Raw genomic sequence first — 22,470 nt, forward strand, 5'->3', positions numbered from 1 at the left:
AGCTTCATGACACCATGCATGGACGTAAAGTTAGCAACTTTACGTGGTAACTTAGTCCTAGGGGACCAGGTCTATGGTTTGGAAGCATTGAACTCGATTGGAAACGACTGAATGGATGTAGACTAAGGGAACTCTACGAGTTGTTCATGCAAATCGGCGAGTTGGATCGTGATCCCCAACCTTTTCTGATTCCTGAGAAAACTTGGTGAGTCTAGTAGACGACTCAGCGAGTTGGTCAAGGTTTTTCGAGTTTTGAAGATTAAAGAACTCGACGAGTTCAAGGAAGGACTCGACAAGTTGTAGTGAAATGTCCCGATTCTGTTGATAGGAGAAACTCGACGAGTTCGTGCAAGAACTCGACGAGTTGGATCGTGATTTAAGGGTTTATGATTCATGGAACTCGATGAGTTGATGGACCAACTCGGCGAGTTGAGTCAACTCAGGATGTTAACTTTGACCAGAAGGTTGACTTTGACCAGGGTGTTAATAGTGACTTTGAATTTGACCAAAGTTGACCCGTAAGGGGTCATGGGTATGAAAGGGTAATTAAAGAAGACCTTTTGTGTGTAGGAGATTGAGTGGAGTTGATTTCAGAGTCGAGGACAGTTCAACTACTTCACGACATTGAGGTGAATTACCTTCCAGTAAAAGTGGATCGAAGGCACCAATGTTGGCCCACTAGTAAGTGTTATAGTAGAGATAATTGTCTTTGTGATAATTATCTGGTATGCCATTATATGTTATGCTTTATGTGCTAGTATGCTATGATATTATGTGATAGTAGTAGGAGGGGTAGGATAGCCCCAGTACCGGTTGAAAGGACCGAAGGGGTAGGCCAGCACCCTGATATGTTAGGCAGTATGTGACTTATGTGTTTATGTACTAGGAGGTTATATGGTAGAAGTAGGGGTGAAATAGTCCCCGATACCGGTTGAAAGGACCGAAGGGGTAAGCCGGCACCCTGATATGCTAGGCAAGTTACCTGTTGAAAGACACCAAAGGGGTAGGCCAGCACCCTGATATGCTAGGAAAGTTACCGGTTGAAAGAGACCGAATAGGTAGGCCAACACCCTGATATGCTAGGCAGTTACCAGTTGAAAGAGACGGAAGGGGTAGCCCAGTACCCATACATGTTAGACAATATGTTTATTGTATGGTATGTGGTATGATGGGGGAACTCACTAAGCTTTGTGCTTATAGTTTTCAGTTTTTGTTTCAGGTCCTTCTTCTTCGAAGGGAACGGAGCCGACACGATAGCAGCGCATCACACCACAATTTTCTGCAATATGATGTTCTTGGGATTTGTACTCTGAAAATTATTATCTTATGACTTGTTTTGAGACATATGACTTACGGGATTTTATGATATGAGATAAATTAATGATGTTTTCAATAATTTGTTTTATGAATTAATAAATTAAAAATGAAAATTTCAGTCTTGGATTTTGGGATGTTACAAGTTGGTATCAGAGCCTTTCTTTGAGGGATTCAGACATACCTTCGGGGGTGCCTGGACTCAAATCGAGGGTTTGAAAGATTTTTACAAGAAAATAATTTTTCTAAAATTTAAAAATAAAGGGTTTTTGAGAAAAAACAAGGTGTGTGATGCGTGCAATCGGCCGAGCTCAAGTAAGTTTCCCCAAGATACCTGTTGGGTATTTTGTGTTGCGTCATGGTCTTAGTTTTTGTATATCCGGATTGGGCCTGTCCATCCGTGATTATTAATTAGGGTTAAGCTATATATAGTGCATGCATGTATGCCTTAGATACGATCGTCATTATTATTATTATTGCTTTGTAACCCTAAACACCTCTACAGTCGAAGTTCTTAATCGAGCTTTTCTAAGGTGTTAAAGCTTAATCATTCGACATCAGTTAAACCATTCATGTGTTCTTTATTACGTAATTTATTTCTTTTCTGCTTAGAATCAATCAATCCTACTAGAACATTGTTCTAACAATTGGTATCAGAGCTGGAGACTGTGTAATCAATACACATTCCTTCTGTTTGAAGAATTCTTAAGGGTTTCCGCTTTTATCGAATATAAAGAAGTCGTCTTCTTCCTGTCGACGGTAACTCTTGTGTTTGATAAAACCCTAATCTCAAGTTTACAGGTCTGATTCTAGCAGTTCCAAGGAAGGGCTCATCATGTCTCACGACGATTCACAAACTAATCCCATCAACATCTCCAACAGCATTGGATCCACTACAAGGGTTCCCATTCTTTACACTCAAGACTATGAAGTGTGGGCGCATCACTTTGAAGATTACGTAGTTGGATCTGAAGACAATGGTTATCTCACCTGGGAAGCTATCACGATTGGGCCATTTGTTCACTCTGGAACGAACAGGACAGTGAAGACTCAAAAAGAATATAATCAGCTTGTGGCGGACGTAGATAAGATGCCACGGGATGAAAAGGACAAGGTGCTATGTAATGTGAAATCCATGAGAATGATCAGATTCGCATTGCAATCTGACACTTTTCGTTTAGTCGGTTCATGCACGACAGCTAAAGAAATCTGGGATAGGTTAAAAGAACTGTACTCAACCGATGAGGATCTAGAACACTCGATACAAACCTTGTTGCTCTCAGAATTTGGAGTTTTCGAACAGAAACCTGAAGAGAAACTGATACAAACCTTCGATCGCTTCAATCATCTCCTTAGCAAGATGATCAAGCATGGTATTGAAAGAAAATTAATTGAGCAAAAGGTGACCTTCATGAATGGTTTAAGACCAGAATGGATGGTAATGGTTTCAACAGTGAAAGCTCATGAACAATTTAAATCATACTCGCTAGCGAAATTGGTGGGTATTCTTAAATCCCATGAAAGCGTGGTAACCAAGGAGGCAAAGATAGTTTCGGGTGTGGGTTTGTTGGTCCTTGTCTCAAAAGGCAAAAGTGTTGCAGAAGAAGTGGAGGATTCAGATATGTCTGAGTGTGACCTTACAGGCGAAGAATATGCAATGATGGTCACCAACCCAAAGAAGTTTGCACGAAAGAAGTTCCCTGTCAATAAGAACAGAAACTGGCAAGGAAGTTACAGCTCTGAGAAGGTGAAAGAAGAAACGAAGAACACCTCTCAAAAGGATGACGACAAGAAAGAAAGCAAGCTTGCAGGAGACTCTGGATTCGACTGCAATTATTGTCATGGCAAGAACCACTTTGCCAAAGATTGCATGTTGAGGAAGATGGTTGAGAAAAGGGACGGTGAAGATGATGAGGCGTATTATACGCGAAAGTTGGAAGAAATAAAGAAAAAGAAGGCAACTAATAGTTCAATGAATGCCTTGATTGTGCAGGAAAATGTGGATGAAGATGAGTTCGGTGGCGTTGAAGTCTGGTCAACCGATTCTGAGGATGAAGAAGTGAGAAAACCCACACATGGAAGAGCTTACGTGGTGAAAGATACTGGTTCGGCTGGAAAATGTTTGATGGTTACTGCTGGAAGACCAACTGAAGGTGAGCTTAAGGAGCCGAACCTGACTGAGGACAAGTGCTTTGCAGCCAAGCCCGTGAGTGAGAAGATCAACGACTGTGATCGGCTGATCAAAAAGGTACAATCCATCCTTGAATCACTTAAAGTTCCCGTAACAAATTATGAAGAAGAATTAAATGAACTAAAATTTAAATTCTCTAACTTAAGTGGTAGTCTCATGCAAACTCGCTTAGCGAACTCTAACCTAACTGACCAACTCAGCAGGGTGTCTTCGAAGAGTGAGGAGATAAGGATGTGGATTGAGCTGAAGGAGACGGAGTTAACTAGGGCTAGGGATGAAATTATTTATTTGCAACGAGACAATTTAAAGTTTTTGAAACAACGGAATGTCTTTTTCTTGATTGCTAAACGCTTATATACGAATATTACTCAGTTGCACTTAAATTGTGAAATAGGAAAAAAGATTCACAAGATGATCTTACCCTTCCTTGAATTTAAGGAGGATGAGGTCATCGCTGAGTGTGAATCCATAATGTCCTCAGAAGAGACTTCCATCACTTATAAAATCGGACTAGACAAGATAGAGACCTTTATTGACTCTAAGGAACATAAATGTATGCTCAAAAATCTTTTAGATGAAAATGATAGGTTGAAAATTAAGTCCGAGACCATTCAAACATTTGACTCATCTAACGCCAAATTAATATCAGAACATAAAATGAATATAGAAAACACGTCTGAATTTGATGAGGAAAGTGAGATGAGCGAAATCTCGGTGGAAGATGTGGTTGATTGCTCTGAATTTATGAAGAGCGAAACCGAGAATGAAAAACCACTCATATCTGAGAACTCGGTTGAATATGCTCGCCTGTCAAAGGACAAGCTGCAGAAACTCAAAGAGAAAGCAATGGTCTATCAGAAAGTTCAAACAGTGCCAAATCAAGTATATGCTGTTACAGGGGTCACTGAAAAACAAACAGCAGAATTGAAAATCTTGGTCGACACAGACAATGCTGAAGGGTGCGACGATTATTTCTGGTCAGCCCCTATTGGTAATGCAGACGAAACCATCGGCTTATCAGAGCGAACCTCGTGGAGGGTAACAGGTAGATACGTTGTTGAACCCATCAACAAACCCTCAAGTTTTGATAAACCAAGCACGAGTGGAACAAAAGAGATACCAGGAGAACCAAAGAAAGCATCCAATGTACCTTCCAAGACAACCAAAACTCAAAAGGAGAAGCCAAAATCAAGCTTCAATATTCATAAATCTCAAAAGCAGCTGGCTGAACAGAATCACCAAAGAAATCAGAGATACATGAAGAATCTGAATGAGCGAAAATAGTTTTGGCAATCTCAAAACCCTAACCACGTTCCTTCCAAGAAAGAGTCGAATGTCAAAGAAAGTAACAAGCCAAACGGAAAGGAAAGTTTTAGTCCAAGCTCCTATTATTCCAAAGCTCAGAACCGAACATCTAGTTTTGGTTCCAACACCAGAGCTCAGAACCGAACATCCAGTTTCGGTCACAACATCAAGGCTAACAACCGAAAGTCAAGCTTCGGTCCTTCTTGCTACCAACAAAAGCCGAATTATTGAAGGACATCAAAGGAAAGGGAAAGTTTGATTCGAATTCTGATATCAATAATAAGAAAAAGTCAACTAACCCTAGGATTCAAAAGAAGATTCCAAAACCATCTAACAACACACCATCTGATATACCACAATTTAAACAAGATAAAAAAATAAATCAAGGTGTATACCATCAAAAGAAAAGACGAAACCACTCTAATAAAAAGAACTTATTTGGTTGATCTTTCTGCTGCTATTCCTTTTTCTGTAATAGACTCACCAGGGCCCAAGAGACTTTGGGTTCCTAAATCTGCTTGAATTTGCAGGTTATAAGTGACGAGCAGTTCGATGACGAATGGTACATTGACAGTGGCTGCTCTCGTCACATGACAGGAAGGAGGGAAGAGCTGAGGGAGTTTCAGTCCCTTAAGAATGGTGGATGGGTGAAGTATGGAAACAATTCTTTTGGCACAATCAGAGGATATGGAATGATAACCAACGGAGAATTCACAATTCGAAAAGTGGCTTACGTGGAAGGATTGCAGTACAACCTCATCAGTGTATCTCAATTGGTTGTGGCAACTGGTTTGAAAGTTTCATTCAATGATGAGGGATCAGAAATTATTGAAAAGAAATACAAAAGAGTTCTGTTGAAGTCTGAACGCAAGGGAGAGATGTATCCTTTAAATCTCAACCCAATTCGAGGAAAACCAGCAATATGCCTGCTGTCAAAGGCGAACTCTGATGAAAGTTGGTTATGGCATCGACGCCTATCGCACCTGAACTTCAAAGACATTAATAAGTTGGTGTTTGTTGATCATGTTCGAGGCCTTCCTCTTCTCAAGTATGATAAGGAACACCTGTGTGCAACGTGTGAGATGGGCAAACAAAGCAGAAAGAGCCATCCAACACGTATCAATACAAAGATTGTTGAAGCTGTTGAACTTCTGCATATTGACTTATGTGGACCTTCGGCTATCGAAAGCATCGGTGGTAGTAAGTTCATTCTTGTCATAGTAGATGATTTTTCACGCTTCACCTGGGTTTTCTTTCTTAAACAGAAATCAGAAGCGACTCCCAAGTTGAAGGCGTTTATCAAGCAAGTGGAACTGCAGCTGCGAAAGCTGGTGAGGAATATTAGAAGCGACAATGGGCTTGAATTCAAGAATAAAGATTTTGAAGATTTTCTGGCTGAAAAGGGTATATCTCACAACTTCTCGGCCCCCTATACACCACAACAGAATGGAATTGTTGAGAGATGAAACCGTTCCTTATGTGAGGCAGCCCGAACCATGCTAAGCTTCGCTTCTCTACCGCTATACTTCTGGGCCGATGCAGTTGTAACCGTGTGCTATACTCAGAACCGATCCTTACTTAACAAACGATTCTCCATCACTCCGTATGAGATTCAAGATGCTTCATTTTCAATTCTAAAGAGAACCGAAACAAGTTCGACGTCAAAGCCGATGAGGGAATTTTTCTTGGTTATTCACTCAATTCAAAGGCATATAGGATTTTGAATAAACGCTCCAAACGTATTGAAGAATCCTACTATGTAACCTTTGATGACAATTACATGAAGAAAGTTCAAACAACCGAAAGTACCATGGGGGAAATATTTCTAGAATCAGGACAAGTCTCGGTTCCCATTTCCAACTTGTTTGAAGAGTATATAAGGCTATTTGATGAACCAGAAAAGGCCATACACTCAGAAGCGAAAGCAGCAGACAACAAAATTGACAATATGAAAAAGATCATCGATGAAGCTGCAAAAGATATGGAAAGTGAACCTCCTAAACCGACTGGTGGTCAACCCTCAACTAACCCTCCAAACAACAGCTCAACGTTCAAGGGGGGGGGGGTTCATCTGTACCAAAAACAACTGATTTGTCTTTCGAGGGGGAGAATCCAACTCCAACCCCAACCCATAATAGTCCAATCGAGGGGGAGGATCCAACTCCAACCCCAACCCATAATAGTCCAATCGAGGGGGAGAATCCAACTCCAACCGATGGTGAAAATCCTGAACCTGACATGGGATACGCTTTGCCATTTGAAGGGGAGAATGAGAATACAAATGACGAAGGTGATCAATCAGAATTTGAAGAAGAGGTAAATGCAGAGTTGGATCCTATCTATGACCCAAATTACCCTCCTCTAATGAAATGGACTAAGGATCATCCCAAAACATAAATAATTGGTGAATCATCTGAGCGAGTTCTCACACGTTCTCAATTGAAAGCGAAACAAACTGCCTTATTCTCTCATGTTGAATTCTGCATGTTTAATTTGTTTGTCTCGAAAATCGAACCGAAGACGGTTAATGCTGCACTTGATCACGCTGATTGGGTACAAGCAATGCAAGATGAACTCCATGAGTTTGAACGTAATCGAGTTTGGAGACTGATTCCCACTCCAAAGGATGCTTCTGTGGTCAGCTTAAAATGGGTCTTCAGGAATAAGTTGGATAAAGAGGGCAACGTCATTCGCAATAAGGCTCGGCTGGTGGTGAAGGGATATTGCCAAGAAGAAGGGATAGACTATGAGGAGACCTTCGCTCCTGTAGCAAGGTTGGAATCAGTTAGAATCTTTCTGGCATATGCTGGTCATAAAAACTTCGAAGTTTTCCAGATGGACGTGAAATGTGCTTTTTTAAATGGAGAACTAGAAGAAACGGTGTATGTTGAGCAACCACCTGGGTTCGTGAACGAGAAATACCCTGATCACTGCTATGTGTTGGATAAAGCTGTATATGGTCTGAAGCAAGCACCAAGGGCCTGATATGAAACATTAACTCGCTTTCTTAAAATGTCGAAATTCAAGCAAGGTTCGGTTAACCCAACATTCTTTCGAAAGAAAGAAGGTGAACATCTAATGATAGTTCAGATTTATGTCAATGACATCATCTTCGGCTCCACGAATCCTAGCTTAACGGCTGAATTCATGAAGTTGATGGAGACTAAATTTGAAAAGAGTGCAATGAGTCCAATTAACTTTTTCCTTGGATTGAATATAAGACAGGGACCAGAAGGTATTTTTATAAACCAGGAGGCCTACACAAAGAACTTGTTGGCGAAGTTCGCTATGACCGGAGATTCGAAGGTGAAGGTTCCTATGGCGTTTGGCACAAAGTTAACACCATCTCTGGAAAAACCTGCTGTTGACGTAACACTTTATCGTCAAATGATAGGGTCTCTTATGTATCTAACAGCTAGTAGACCAGACATTATGTTCTCTGTTTGTTATTGTGCCAGGTTTCAAGAAAATCCAAGAGAACCTCATATGGTGGCAGTGAAAAATATTTTCCGTTATCTGAAGCGAACCTTTTCTCTCGGTCTTTGGTACCCTGCTAAATCCGGATTCTTTGTTCAAGCCTTTTCTGACGCCGATCTTGGAGGATGCGGTCTGGACCGAAAAAGCACAACTGGAGGATACCAATTCCTTGACGGTAAACTTGTTAGCTGGCATTCCAAGAAGAAAACTTGTGTGTCTCTTTCAACAACCGAAGCTGAGTACATAGCTGCAGCATCCTGTACCTCACAAGTGATATGGATACAAAGCCAACTAAGAGACTACGGACTGAGTATGAAGAAAATACCTCTCTATTGTGACTCTGAAAGCGCGATAAGAATATGTCACAATCGAGTGCAACACTCAAAGACAAAGCATATTGCACTAAGATACCATTTCATCAAGGACCATGTTGAAGATGGAAACGTGGAAGTTTATTTCGTTCGGTCCTCTAATCAACTGGCTGACATCTTCACTAAAGCCTTACCAGAAGCAAGCTTCAATAAAATTCTACAAGGTTTGGCAATGATGGAAGCAGAGTCGGTACCGAACCCTCAAACCTCTCTCTAAAAATTAGACAAGAGAAATAGAGTGAACGCTCGGTCTATTTCGGCTCCATAATTTTCGGGAACCGAAATGAACCGAACGCTCGGTCTATTTTGGCTCTGGAATTTTAGGGAACCGAAATGAACCGAACGCTCGGTCTATTTTGGCTCCATAATTTTTGGGAACCGAAATGAACCGAACGCTCGGTCTATTTCGGCTCTGGAATTTTAGGGAACCGAAATGAACCGATCGCTCGGCTTATTTCGCTTCATTCCTTTTAAGGTTTGATTTCGGCTGTATACTTTGTGAACTCTCTTTTAAATCTTTTTCTTGCTATGTTTTATCTTTATTCCTAGAGTTTTATTAACATTAATTTCGTTTATTCTTGTTTCTTTTTTTTCCTTTTTTTTTTGTTTTTATTATTTTTTCAGAAAACTTCAAAATTCAAAAATATTATTTCTGTTTTTATTATTTTTCAGAAAACATCAAAAATCCAAAAATATTTTGTTTTTATTATTTTTCAGAATATTCAAAATTCCAAAAGGTTTTATCTTTTAATTATCTCTTTTGTTTTTATTATTTGTTTTGTTTGTGTGTGTCTTTGTTTATTCTCTTTACTAGGTACCAAGTACATCGTTACTACATAAATTTGAGCTAGGGCAGGTACAACCATTTTAATTTAAACTAGTTAAGTGTTCCTAGAAGCGTGCTGCTGCATGTAGACCGAAGCCTCTAAGACTATCAGTAAGGCCTTAATGATTCGATCTATACCTATCGTTTCTTCCCAATCAGGCTGCTAAATTTACTCAAGTCATGAGCTACCTTCTCTTCTCAAATGAGTTAAGAGTTTTATGCTTTGTCATTTTTATATAGCAGGGGTACTTTCGGTTCCTTAACCACCTCCTCTACATTCTCCATCAACTTTCGGTTCACCAAGGTAGCCCTTGAGACTCTCAGATATTACCACTGAGGTTTATGGTTACACAAAATCTGTGTTTCTGATCATAGATGCGTACACCACGTGCTAAGTGAGACCCAAAATCCATCACCAATAATGAATTGACGGTGAATATTTATATTCAAGATCTCACTTGTTACCTAAAGAAATCTCATTTTTTTAGTGGTCTTTTATGAAATTGTCTAACACCAAGGCATTTCTTCCCAAAAAGATCCAGTTTGTTTTTTTTTTTTTTTGAGATTTTTTATAACATCATTAGTCACAACAAATTCTATCAAACCTACTTGTTCAACACACCACATCGGTCTGACAAGTACTTCATCCAACTTTCGGTCTTATGTAAAGTATCGATGTTCGGTTGAAGATAAGCCATCCTTAGACACATTATTTGAAAGGAAGCCTTTCGGTGTTTCTTTACAAGCACTCGATCATATTTTCTCTGGGAACCACACAAGCACTTCAAGTCTCTCTTGACTTTGAAGGAATAGATTCTTGCCCGGAATCATCTGCTTCATGTCTTATTAAAGACATCACTCACATCCTATACACATTTTGCTTTATTTCTTTTTTTTTGGCACACTCTTACACGAAAATTCTTTGTGATTTTCCAAACTTCTGGTTGATGTTCTTTATGGCCCTTTTAAAGTTTTTGGAGCGACAGTGGTTATTTTGACATATGGAGCGAAAGTGAATTTGAAAAGACGATATGTGGATAAGATTTTGCATCACGTCATCGGATAATCATTCATATTGGGCGCGTGAATTTGAAACGGTTCCTAAACCCATGCTTGATGACGTCTATCTGGGGAAACCAAGCTGTCAAATCGCGCTTTTTCAGGCGACGTTTCAGTGATCGCATCATCATCACGGAGATTCTTTCTCTCTCCTGGCAAGGGTATATAAAGGGTTTCTCGCACATATTGTACCTTCTTACCTTCTTCAACTGTTCATCTTCTTCCTTACATCAACAATGGCGGAATCATCATCTGTTCAAGATCAAACTGCTTCATCGTCATTGCTCGTGATCAAACCTAATCAGAACATGATTATTCAACTAAACCCCTTTTTGTATGATTCGTACATGCTCCACGTTGTTAAATGTCTCAAGTACTACCCACTAGTTATCGCTCTTACGCAAGTGGAATCTGTTCCCATATCTCTGCTGTCACAAGTGTATTCTACTGCGTCTTACGACAAGAACAAGGAGAGGATATATTTTCAAATCTTCACTCACAAGGCATCAATTTCGAAAGGCCGATTATGTTCCTTGTTAAGGCTTGCCGGCGATGCTTCTGTCATCTCTCCTGATTTCATCACTACAACCCAGTTGTTTATGATGCTTTATGAGATGGGGTATACTGATGTTCTTACCATGGTGATGAAGTTTAAGAAGTCATGTTTGCCGCCACAGTGGAATGAGTTACTTACTCTTATCAACAAAGGTTTAGCGGAACGAGTAGCTGGGTCAGATGGTACGAGTAAGGGTTTTTTGACCATTCTCTATGGTCTCTACAATAGGATAAACCTAGATTATGGCTCTATTATTTGGGCGCAACTGGTGCAAAGTCTCAACACCTCAACGAGACATTCAGAGATTTCCTGTGGTCGTTTCTGGACCATCATCACCCGACGGGCCATTGACAACTTACAGATTCCCGTTATGAAAGATGCATTGCTCTCCTCTGTGGCTACTTTTCATACAAAGAAGATTATCTTCTCAGATGCCACCAAGTTTTCTCACAATGGTTCGATACCTGAAACAATGTATCGGTGTGTGTCGAGCGAAAGTAATGTGATGACTGACTACCAGAAGCTTCCTCCCAAGGGCCCAAGAGAACTGACTCCTAAACAGAAGGCTGCCTTAGATGCTGTGGAAAAGCAAGCAAAGCGAAGGAAGAGGGCAGATCCCAAAAAGGTGGAAACCGAAGGTCCTTCTTCTAAGCTTGTCAAGTCCAAAAAGCGAAAGGCTGAAAAGGCTGATTCTTCGGCTCCAAAGAAAGTTAAGAAGATGGAAAGGAAATCAAAGAGTCCTTCTCCTTCAAGTTCAGATCATGCTGAGGAGAAATCGGCTGATGAGGAAGAAGAGGTTCAGCATCACGGTTCACCAAGAGGTAATACACCTCCTCGTTCTCTAACTCCCACTGAACCACTCAATGACGAAATTCCAACTCCTCCTCTATCTCCACCGAAGACTATTGTTCCAGTTTCGGTTGCTCCAATTCCACCACCACCACCAGTTAGTACCGTACCAATATCTACAACTCCTTTACCCCCTCCCATCTTTTCACAAGCAACTACCACAACTACACCTATTTCCACCACTCCAACCGAACCTCCAGTAAACGTCAACGTATCTGATACGGGGGCTACTACTGAAACCGAAACCCCTGTTACATCCAAACCTCTTTCACCCTCACCCTCAACTGATTCTGGTGCTACTCTCCGTGGTGACAATCTTGAGTTTGACTCTAACTATTACAGTCCTTATAGACTTCCCACTGATGAAGATGATGAGGCTCCAATAACCAGACAACAAGTGCAAAGTCTCGATGAAAAGCTTGATCAATTGCTCGCTTCTTCTTCGAAGTATAATGATGTTGTGCTGAAGGCTTTCCTGGACACTGCTTTTGAACAGTATACAGGAGCAATTGATAAATCCACAAAGGCGGTTGAAGCATCCACATCTTCATCTCAGAAGGCTTCTACAGATGTTGCTGAACTCATTCACAGTTCTCAGATCTTTCTTGAATCCCTTAAGGGTCATGCTGATGCGAATACAGCTAAAGTGAATGCTTCAGTTAACTCTCTCTCAAAGTCACTACAAGGGGAGCAAGCCAAGTTCGAGACTGTTCGTTCTGAAATTCAAGCTGAGAACAGTTCTCTTCTTAGTTCAGTGAACTCTCGTCTTGAAAAGCTCCATGTTGATTTAGCAAAGGAGAGCGCATTAAGGGAGGATCTTGCTCGTCAAACATCTACCGTTGAAGTCCAGAAGGTTCAATTGGCTCAAGCTGAGCGGGAGATTTCATTGTTGAAAACTGAGCGTGCTGTTTTCCGAAGTTGTGCTGGTGACGTTCAGAATATGCTGCACAATGTTCTTAATGCTCATGATCTGATTCTTACACTGACCATCCGGAATCACCTAACCTCGAAGCTTCTTCCTGCCCTTGAACTTCTACATGAGATGATGGATGTTTCGGAGCGATTCGTACCTCCAAAACAAGGGGGAGAAGGTGCTCAGAAAACTCAACCGAAGGTCACTGTCAAAACAGAACCGAAGGGTAATGAAGCTTCGGGTTCTGGGAATCAAGAAAAGAAGAAAGGACTTGCTGATGATAGTGATGATTAAGAAACTATTGTTGATGCCCTGAAACGGAAGAAAAGGGATAAGGAGTTAGATGAAAACCTTCGGGTTGCAAAGTAAGCAGAAGAGAGGGAGCGAAAGAACAAGGAAGAGCATGATGCCTTAGTTTGCAAAAAGGCTTTGTTTCCTCCTTAGACTAGGGAAACGCCCATCAAAGAAGCGATAGAGTTTCCTAGCATGTACTGGCTGGAACCTGTAGCTTCGTTTAATTGTGAGAATACGACGGACTCACAGTTTGATATGCCTATAACACGAAAGGCATTTACTTTTCACTGCTTTGATTCAACAGTTCAAGTTCCCTCACCTCACCCTCAAGTTGATCGTGACCTTATCGATTTTTATCTGAAGTTCGGTCAGCCTCAGTATCTGACTTGGAGTGCACAGAAGATTACAATAGTCAAGGTGCTGAAACCTTCACCTGCATGGAAGTTTGTTAATGTTAATTTCAAGATAACCCGAGGTTCAGACAACTCGGTTTCTATGATTTCCCTGGCAGATCTTCCTAACTTGAATCCTCATGATTGGATCTTATTGTACAACATTTTGCTCACTAATGCGAAGGAGTATGAGTCGATCCTAGATCATCTGAAGAGGATGTTGGCTTCCTATGTCCATGAAGTTGCTACAATGGATCAGGAGATTGCTAATGTTTTGAAGAAGAAACCAACTGTGAAGCCAACCGCAAAGCCTGGAGATGTGAACAAGATGAAGTTGGGTCAAATTGATTCTACACATCTCACAGTGATGTTCACAAGAGGCGAAGCTAACATATTTCTTTTCACTCTTGTTGATAAGCATCTGTTCTCAACTGACTGCTTGGAGCATATAATCAATATTATCCATCGATGCAAGCAAACCACTGAGTCAGACAAGAAGAACTTCACTGACATGCTTCGGTGGTATATTACTTTTTGTCATACTCTACTGGCCATTATACCGAAGGTGTTCAAGACTGTCAAGAAGTCTTCTATAGCTCAACCAAACTCAGCTCTCGGCTCCATTGACGCAAAGGGGGAGATTGTTGGGTATTTTGTGTTGCGTCATGGGCTTAGTTTTTGTATATCTGGATTGGGCCTGTCCATCCGTGGTTATTAATTAGGGTTAAGCTATATATAGTGCATGCATGTATGCCTTAGATACGGTCGTCATTATTATTATTATTGCTTTGTAACCCTAAACACCTCTACAGTCGAAGTTCTTAATCGAGCTCTTCTGAGGTGTTAAAGCGTAATCATTCGACATCAGTTAAACCATTCCTGTGTTCTTTATTACGTAATTTATTGCTTTTCTGCTTAGAATCAATCGATCCTACTAGAACATTGTTCTAACAATACCCATACATGTTATGTTATGTTATGTATGATATGAACTGAGAATATGAGAAGTGCATGCTAGATTAGGGCTAAGGATCTTGGAAGGATGCCTTATATGCCTATTGTATGTGTATGAGAACTGCATGCTAGATTAGGGCTAAGGATCTAGGAAGATGCCTTATGTGCCTGTTGTATGTGCTTACTGATTAGTCAGTGATATGATGGCCTGATTAGGATATGCTTGGTTTTGGTTACTCAATGCCCGAATGTTGCTTGCTTTGTGCTTTTAGGAGTTCTGGTTATCTTTAGCTAAGTAGTAAACGAATATGTTAAGTTACATATTACGAGAACTAAATAATTTCAGAAGGTTAGGTTTAGCCCTATTTCGCAGCTCTCGTTTGAGTCTAACCGTTGTAGGGAGAGACCTCTCATTCGAAGAATTATTTGGTCTTAGTAATATGTAATGGTATTCGCGAGCTAGTTAGATAAGGGTAGCAGGGATTCCTTATGCAGGTGATGGCGGAAAGTGGGTTGGAGTTTACCTTAGGGTAAGCCTAGGATGAGATTAGTGCAGCGAGCAGTAGTAGTGAAAGGGACTTGGTGAAGTCAAGGCAATCCTTGAGGAAAGTACAGATAGATGTTGAAGGTAGTATGGGCCCGTACTACTGAAAGTAGTGGATCCGTACTCGAGTCAAGGAGGGCTGAGATAGAACCAGGGAACTTCTAGAGTGTGTGAGGTCTCTCGAGGTTATGTATAACCCTGACGATTATGTGTTTTGTTTCAGAATGGTGGTGACACGTCACGGAGCAGGAGGTTCAGGGTCTGGGTCAGGCTCAGATTCAGGTTCGGGTGCAGGTTCCGAGTCGGTTGATGATGGACTACGTGAGTTCATCGCATCTGAGATTACGAGAGGCATCCTTCAGGTGATGTATTGCAGACTCGAGTCTATATAGTTGACGAGCTTCTACCCTGAGGGGTTGAAGGTCCAGTATGCTGCAGGATGTTTGAGAAACAGAGCTACAGACTGGTGCGAGGCAGTCAGTGACACATTCGTAGCCCCAGCCATTGAGGCTATGACTTGGTCGGACTTTGTGATCAGGTTTAGGGTTGAGTTTGCGCTAGCTGTGGAGATCCAGCAACTAGCCAGGGAGTTTTTATTATATGAGGCATATTACTGAGTCGGTGACGGAGATTACAGCCAAGTTCAGGGAGAGGGCCGTACTGGTGCCTCAGTACGCGGGTGACGAGGACATGAAGAAAACTCGGTACCATGATAGGTTGAGAGCTGACATTTGGAAACATGTCAGCTACTCGGCATGCCCGACTTTAGAGGACATGATAGCGAGGGCGAGGGAGAGGGAGATCGATATAGAGCACATTAAGAAGAGGAACGCAGAGAATGGGCAGGCTACTGGGGTTTTAGGAAAAAACCCAAGCGATTCGACTCTATGTCGAAGGGACAGCAGGGTCAGAGCCACTGTGGGAAATGCGGCAAGACGCATGAGGGAGTTTTCAAGTTAGGGTCATCTGGCTGCTACAAGTGCGACAAGCTTGGGCAATTTGGCAGGGATTGTACTGCCCTTACCCCACCCTTTAGAAATCAGACCTGATTTGCTTTCATTGCAATCAGAAGGTCCATAAAAAGGCCAATTGCCCGAGATTGACATCAGGAGCTCCAGTGACGGCGCCAGCTCCAACGACCCTGCGGATTACAGATGGCCGGCAAGGCAAGACAGATGCTCCAGTGGTGAGGAGCCGAGCCTTCCAGTTGACCGCCGAGGAGGCACGTGCCGCACCGAATGTGGTGACGGGTATGTATTCTTCTCCCTGACTCTTATTACATGTCAATTTTGATATTTATGTTTTATGTGTTTCGTTTAGGACCGTTCCATGTGAACGGCATCCCGGTTTAGGTGTCATTTGACTCGGGGGCTACCCGATAATTCGTATCTCTTGCACTTAGCAAGAGGTTTGCTGAGTCTTCGGGCATGTTGGATTGTCCTTTAGAGGTCGAGATCACTGACGACCGATCTGTCCGGGCATCTGAGGTTTTCAGAGATTGCGTTTTGAGGATGTATGACAAGGGTTACCTTATGGATTTGGTTCCCATTCCTTTGCGTGGGAACAATGTTATTATAGGCATGGATTAGTTTAGCCCTAATGGGGCGGTGATCGACTTTGAGCAACAGTTGGTGCGTGTCAGGACCCCGAGTGGGGGAGAGTTGGTGATTCTGGGTGAGAGGCCGCAACGTGGACCAGCTTTGAGTTTAGTAGTGAGGGCTAGGCGCTACCTTCAGCAGGGTATGTCACGTACGTTATGGATACCCGGGAGGCGGGTAAGGCGACCGTGGGTGATGTGCCAGTTGTGCGAGAGTACCCAGATGTATTTCCAGAGGAGTTACCTGGGATCCCTCCGGAGAGGCGGGTGGAGTTCAAGATTGACCTACTTCCGGGTGTGGCTCCGATAGCCAAGGCACCATATCGGTTAGCTCCTCCCGAGATGCAGGAGTTGTCTACACAACTGCATGAGCTGTTAGACAAGAGATTTATCAGGCCGAGTAGTTCGCCTTGGGGAGCCCTGATCTTGTTTGTGAAGAAGAAGGACAGGTCGCACCGGATGTTAGACTACCGGGAGCTGAACAACATAACGGTGTAGAACCGTTACCCACTCTCGAGGATTGAAGATCTCTTCGACCAACTTCAGGGGGAATCTTGGTTTTCCAAGATCGATTTGCGTTCAGGCTATCACCAGATGCGAGGCAGAGAGGAGGATGTACAGAAGATGGCTTTTCGGACTCGCTATGGCCACTATGAGTTCGTGTGATGCCCTTTGGGCTCACCAATGCCCTCGCCGCATTCATGGAGATCATGAACCGCGTATGTAAACCGATGTTGGATCGGTATCTGATCAACTTTATTGATGACATCTTGGTTTACTCCAAGACGCAAGAGCAGCACGAGGAGCACTTGCGAGAGGTGTTGGATACCCTGAGGAGGGAGAGCTTGTATGACAAGTGCTCCAAGTGCGAGTTCTAGTTGTGCGAGGTGCAGTTTCTGGGGCACCTTGTCAACTAGAACGGTATTTTGGTTGACCCGGCCAAATTGGAGGCCGTGATGAGATGGGAGGTTCCAAAGTCTCAATCTGAGATTCGGAGTTTCCTTGGTTTAGCAGGCTATTACCAGAGATTCATATAGGATTTCTCCAAGATAGCGGTACCCCAGACCCGACTGACGAAGAAGGCCATTGTACTTCGTTGGGGGCCTGTGCAGTAGGTAGCATTTGAGACTTTAAGGCAGAGGTTGTGCGAGGTGTCGATCTTAGCCCTGCCAGAGGGCGTGGAGGTTTTTGTAGTGTACTGTGATGTGTCCATCTCGGGTTTGGCGCAGTTTTGATGCAGAGAGGGCACGTCATCACCTACGCCTCGAGGCAGCTGAAGCCTCACGAGACAAACTACCCGATGCACGACCTGGAGTTAGTGGCGGTTGTTTAGCGACACTACCTCTATGGGGTCAGTTGTACCATTTACATGGATCACAAGAGCCTGAGGTATATTATGGACCAACCAAATCTGAAAATGATACAGCGACGATGGTTGGATGTGCTGAAGGATTACGACTGTGAGATCCTTTACCACCCGGGGAAGGCCAATGTTCTGGCCGATGCACTTAGCCGTATGGCATTCGTAGCCCCGATCAGAGACATCTGTTTGAGGATGACAGTACTGACTCCACTTCTGGAGAAGATCCGGGAGGCCCAGCAGGAGGCTGTGAGGAGTAACACTGGAAGAGTGAGCGTATCGTGGGCCAGATTTCCTCCTTCGACTATGATAGTCGCGCGCTGTTGACACTTCACCGCAGAGTGTGGGTTCCGTATGCAGGCGGTGTGCACCAGATTCTGATGGAGGAGGCACACAAGTCCAGATTTTCCATCCACCCCGGGGCGACGAATATGTATAGAGATCTTCGTCCTGATTACCGGTAGCCGTGCATGAAGCGGGATGTAGCCTGATACGTCGAGAGGTGCCTGGACTGCAGGAAGGTCAAGGCCGAGCACCAGAGACCTCACAGCAAGATGCAACCGTTGGATATCCCTGTGTGGAAATGGGATGATATTACTATGGATTTCATCATGAAGCTTCCCAGGACCGCACGGGGAGTGGATTTGATTTGGGTCATTATGGACCGATTGACCAAGAGTGCCCATTTCATCTCGATCAAAGAGAGCATTTCGAACGAGAAGCTGGCTTACATCTACATAAGAGAGGTAGTAGCTCGACACGAAGTGCCAGTTTCCGCGATTTCTGACCGAGACGTACGATTTACTTCCAAATTGTGGAAGAAATTTCATGACGAGTTGGATACTCGTCTGCACTTTAGCACGGCTTTTCACCCACAGACTGATGGTCAAGTGAGCGGACCATCTAGACCTTGGAGGACATGCTGTGGTGTGCGTATTAGACTTCGGTGGTAGCTGGGATACCTACCTTCCCTTGGCAAAGGTTTCCTATAATAACAGCTACCACGCCAGCATCGACCGTCCTCCCTTTGAGATGCTTTATGGGAGGAAGTGCAGAACCCCCGATATGCTAGGGTGAGGTTGGACAGAGGGTCATGGGGAGTACCAAAGTGGTACTCAAGACGAAAGAGAGGATCCAACAGGTCTGGAGTATACTCAAGATGGCCTAGAGTCAGCAGAAGAGCTACACCGACAGACGACGATCAGACATGGAGTTTCAGGTAGGAGATATGGTCCTCCTGAAGGTGTCACCGTGGAAAGGTGTCATCCGGTTCAGGAAGTGGGGCAAGTTGGGCCCCATATACATTGGACCATTCAGGGTTATAGCCCGGGTGGGCAAGGTTGCGTACCGACTCGATCTGCCAGCCCAGCTTAGTCAGATCCACAACACCTTTCATGTCTCCCAGCTGCGGAAATGCTTGGTAGATGACTCCGCAGTGGTGCCCTTAGAGGATATTCAGGTGGATGACAGCCTGAACTACATCAAATGACCAGTAGCGATCCTCGACAGGAAAACGAAGGACCTGAGGAACAATAGGGTAGATTTGGTGAAAGTGCAGTGGCAGCACCGCAAGGGCTCAGAGTGGACATGGGAGTTGGAGGATGAGATGAGGGAGCACTACCCCGAGCTATTTCCAGGCGCAACAGACTTCGAGGATGAAGTCTAAAATAAGTGGGGGAGATTTCTAACACCTGTTTCCTGGTATGTATTTAAAGTTATAAGTTATTCATTTTTGTACAGGAACTCGACGAGTTGGAGGCCCCAAACTCGTCGAGTAGAGATGGATTTGGACGCAGGTTATGAAGCCTACTCGACGAGTTGCGAGCCTCAACTCGACGAGTAGGCCTGTAGAATGAAAACCTAATTTTAAGGGGTTTGCACCCTATTTAAACACATTAACCTCCAAAGGTTGACCTTATTTACAACCTCCATCGTCCCAAACCCTAGCCAAGTAACCCTCATCCACTTTTGGAGAGTTTTGAGCCTTTTTGTGCATTGTTTGTGATTTTGAAGGTTGTGAAGGAAGGAGAAGCTTGGGGATTCAAGAGGAAGCTAGTAGATCCAGAGTTTGAGCTGCATTTATGACTCATTTCAGGTATAAAGTTGATACTGTACTTAGATCTTCATTTAGGGTAGCATGTTGTCACTTTTGGGCCATATTGAAGTCATTTTCGGGATTTGAGTATATCATGAAGTTGTGACTTCAGATCTAGGCACTCATGAGCTTATGAGGCTTAAAGTTTCTAGCTTTATCAAGCCTTGTCCCTTCTCCATGCCCTAGATCTCTTATATAGCTTAGTTTTGGTGTTTCTAGCTTCATGACACCATGCATGGACGTAACGTTAGCAATTTTACGTGGTAACTTAGTCCTAGGGGACTAGATCTATAGTTTGGAAGCATTGAACTCGATTGGAAACGACTGAATGGGTGTAGACTAAGGGAACTCAACGAGTTGTTCATGCAACTCGGCGAGTTGGATCGTGATCTCCAACCTTTTCAGATTCCTGAGCAAACTCGGTGAGTCTAGGAGACGAATCAGCGAGTTGGTTAAGGTTTTCCGAGGTTTGAATATTAAAGAACTCGACGAGTTCAAGGAAGGACTCAACGAGTTGTAGTGAAATGTCCCAATATGTTGATAGGAAAAACTCGATGAGTTCATGAAATAACTCGACGAGTTGGATCGTGATTTCAGGGTTTATGATTCATGCAACTCGACGAGTTGATGGACCAACTCGGTGAGTTGAGTCAACTCAGGATGTTGACTCTGACCAGAAGGTTGACTTTGACCAGGGTGTTAACAGTGACTTTAACTTTGACCAAAGTTGACCCGTAAGGGGTTATGGGTATGAAAGGGTAATTAAAGAAGATCTTTTGTGTGTAGGAGATTGAGTGGAGTTGGTTTCAGAGTCGAGGACAGTTAAACTACTTCACGACATTGAGGTGAGTTACCTTCTAGTAGAAGTGGGTCGAAGGCACCAATGCCGGCCCACTAGTAAGTGTTATAGTAGAGATGATTGTCTTTCTGATAATTATCTGGCATGCCACTATCTGTTATGCTTTATGTGCTAGTATGCTATGATATTATATGATAGTGGTAGGAGGGGTAGGATAGGCCCAAGTACCAGTTGAAAGGACCGAAGGGGTAGGCCAGCACCCTGATATGTTAGGCAGTATGTGACTTATGTGTTTATGTACTAGGAGGTTATATGGTAGAAGTAGGTGGTGAAATAGTCCTCGATACTGGTCGAAAGGACCAAAGGGGTAGGCCAGCACCCTGATATGCTAGGCAAGTTACCGGTTGAAAGAGACCAAAGGGGTAGGCCAGCACCCTGATATGCTAGGCAGTTACCGGTTGAAATAGACCGAAGGGGTATCCCAGTACCTAGACATGTTATACGTATGTTTATTGTATGGTATGTGGTATGATGGGGGAACTCACTAAGCTTGTGTGCTTACATTTTTCAGTTTTTGTTTCAGGTTGTAACATCCCAAAATTCAAGGCTAGAAATTTTGTTTTTAATATAAGAAAAACACTTAACAAATTTGTTCCGAACAATGAAAACATTTCATTTAAAATAAATATCAGAGTCTAATCCCAAAGATCACATGATGCAGAATAATATGGGTGAATGTGTTGGGTGACAACCCGATATTTCAAGTCAATGTAATGACCTAAGCCAAGTATTGTAATCTATTTTGAATTAATAAATAAGAAAAATAGCATCAGAAATGAAATGTTCAAAAAGTCTCAATTGGGATACATAAAGTAGTAGACATCGTAACAAGGTTTTCAGAAATATAAAGAACACAAAAATCCGAGTTATAACGAAGAAGTTATGACCAATCGAAAATCCGCAGCAAAACCGGTAAAACACTGTTAAGCATAAAATACGAAATTTCAATAAAATACTTCTTAGCATTAAGTATCTAAACGAATGTTGTAGATATCATTAAACCGTGAACGTACATAAAAAGAACGTCCAAATATGACTTCGTATGAAGAAGTTATGATTTTTCTAAGTTTCGGAGTAGCAGTAGACAGCTAAAAACTCGAAATAGAGATCAAGCGATATTTAACCGACACGACCTAAACGAGAATTGAGGATCTCGACAATAGTAGTACAACGGTAAAAAGACAGACGAAAACGGACATCGGATGAAGAAGTTATGAATTTTTAACGGTCTTTTCCTGTCCCGGCCTATTAAAAATATATAATGAAAAATAAAGTCAAAATTTGCCAACAAAGTCTAAATGAAAGTTGTAGATTATATTCTCACCTACGCGTGGATATAAAGAACGTCAAAAACGGAGTTCGTACACGAAAGTTACGGATTTTACAAGTTCGGGGCACAAAATCTGAGGCTGGTCCAAGAAGGAACGCACTGCGTTCCCTAAAGGAAGGCACTGCGTTCTTCGACCAGAGCCATCCCATCGTCCATCAGAGGAAAATACGTAAGCGCTTACCTC

This window comes from Lactuca virosa, chromosome 4, assembly GCF_052849685.1.
Source record: "Lactuca virosa cultivar CGN04683 chromosome 4, Lactuca_virosa_CGN04683_v6, whole genome shotgun sequence".
In the NCBI taxonomy this organism is placed as follows: Eukaryota; Viridiplantae; Streptophyta; class Magnoliopsida; order Asterales; family Asteraceae; genus Lactuca; species Lactuca virosa.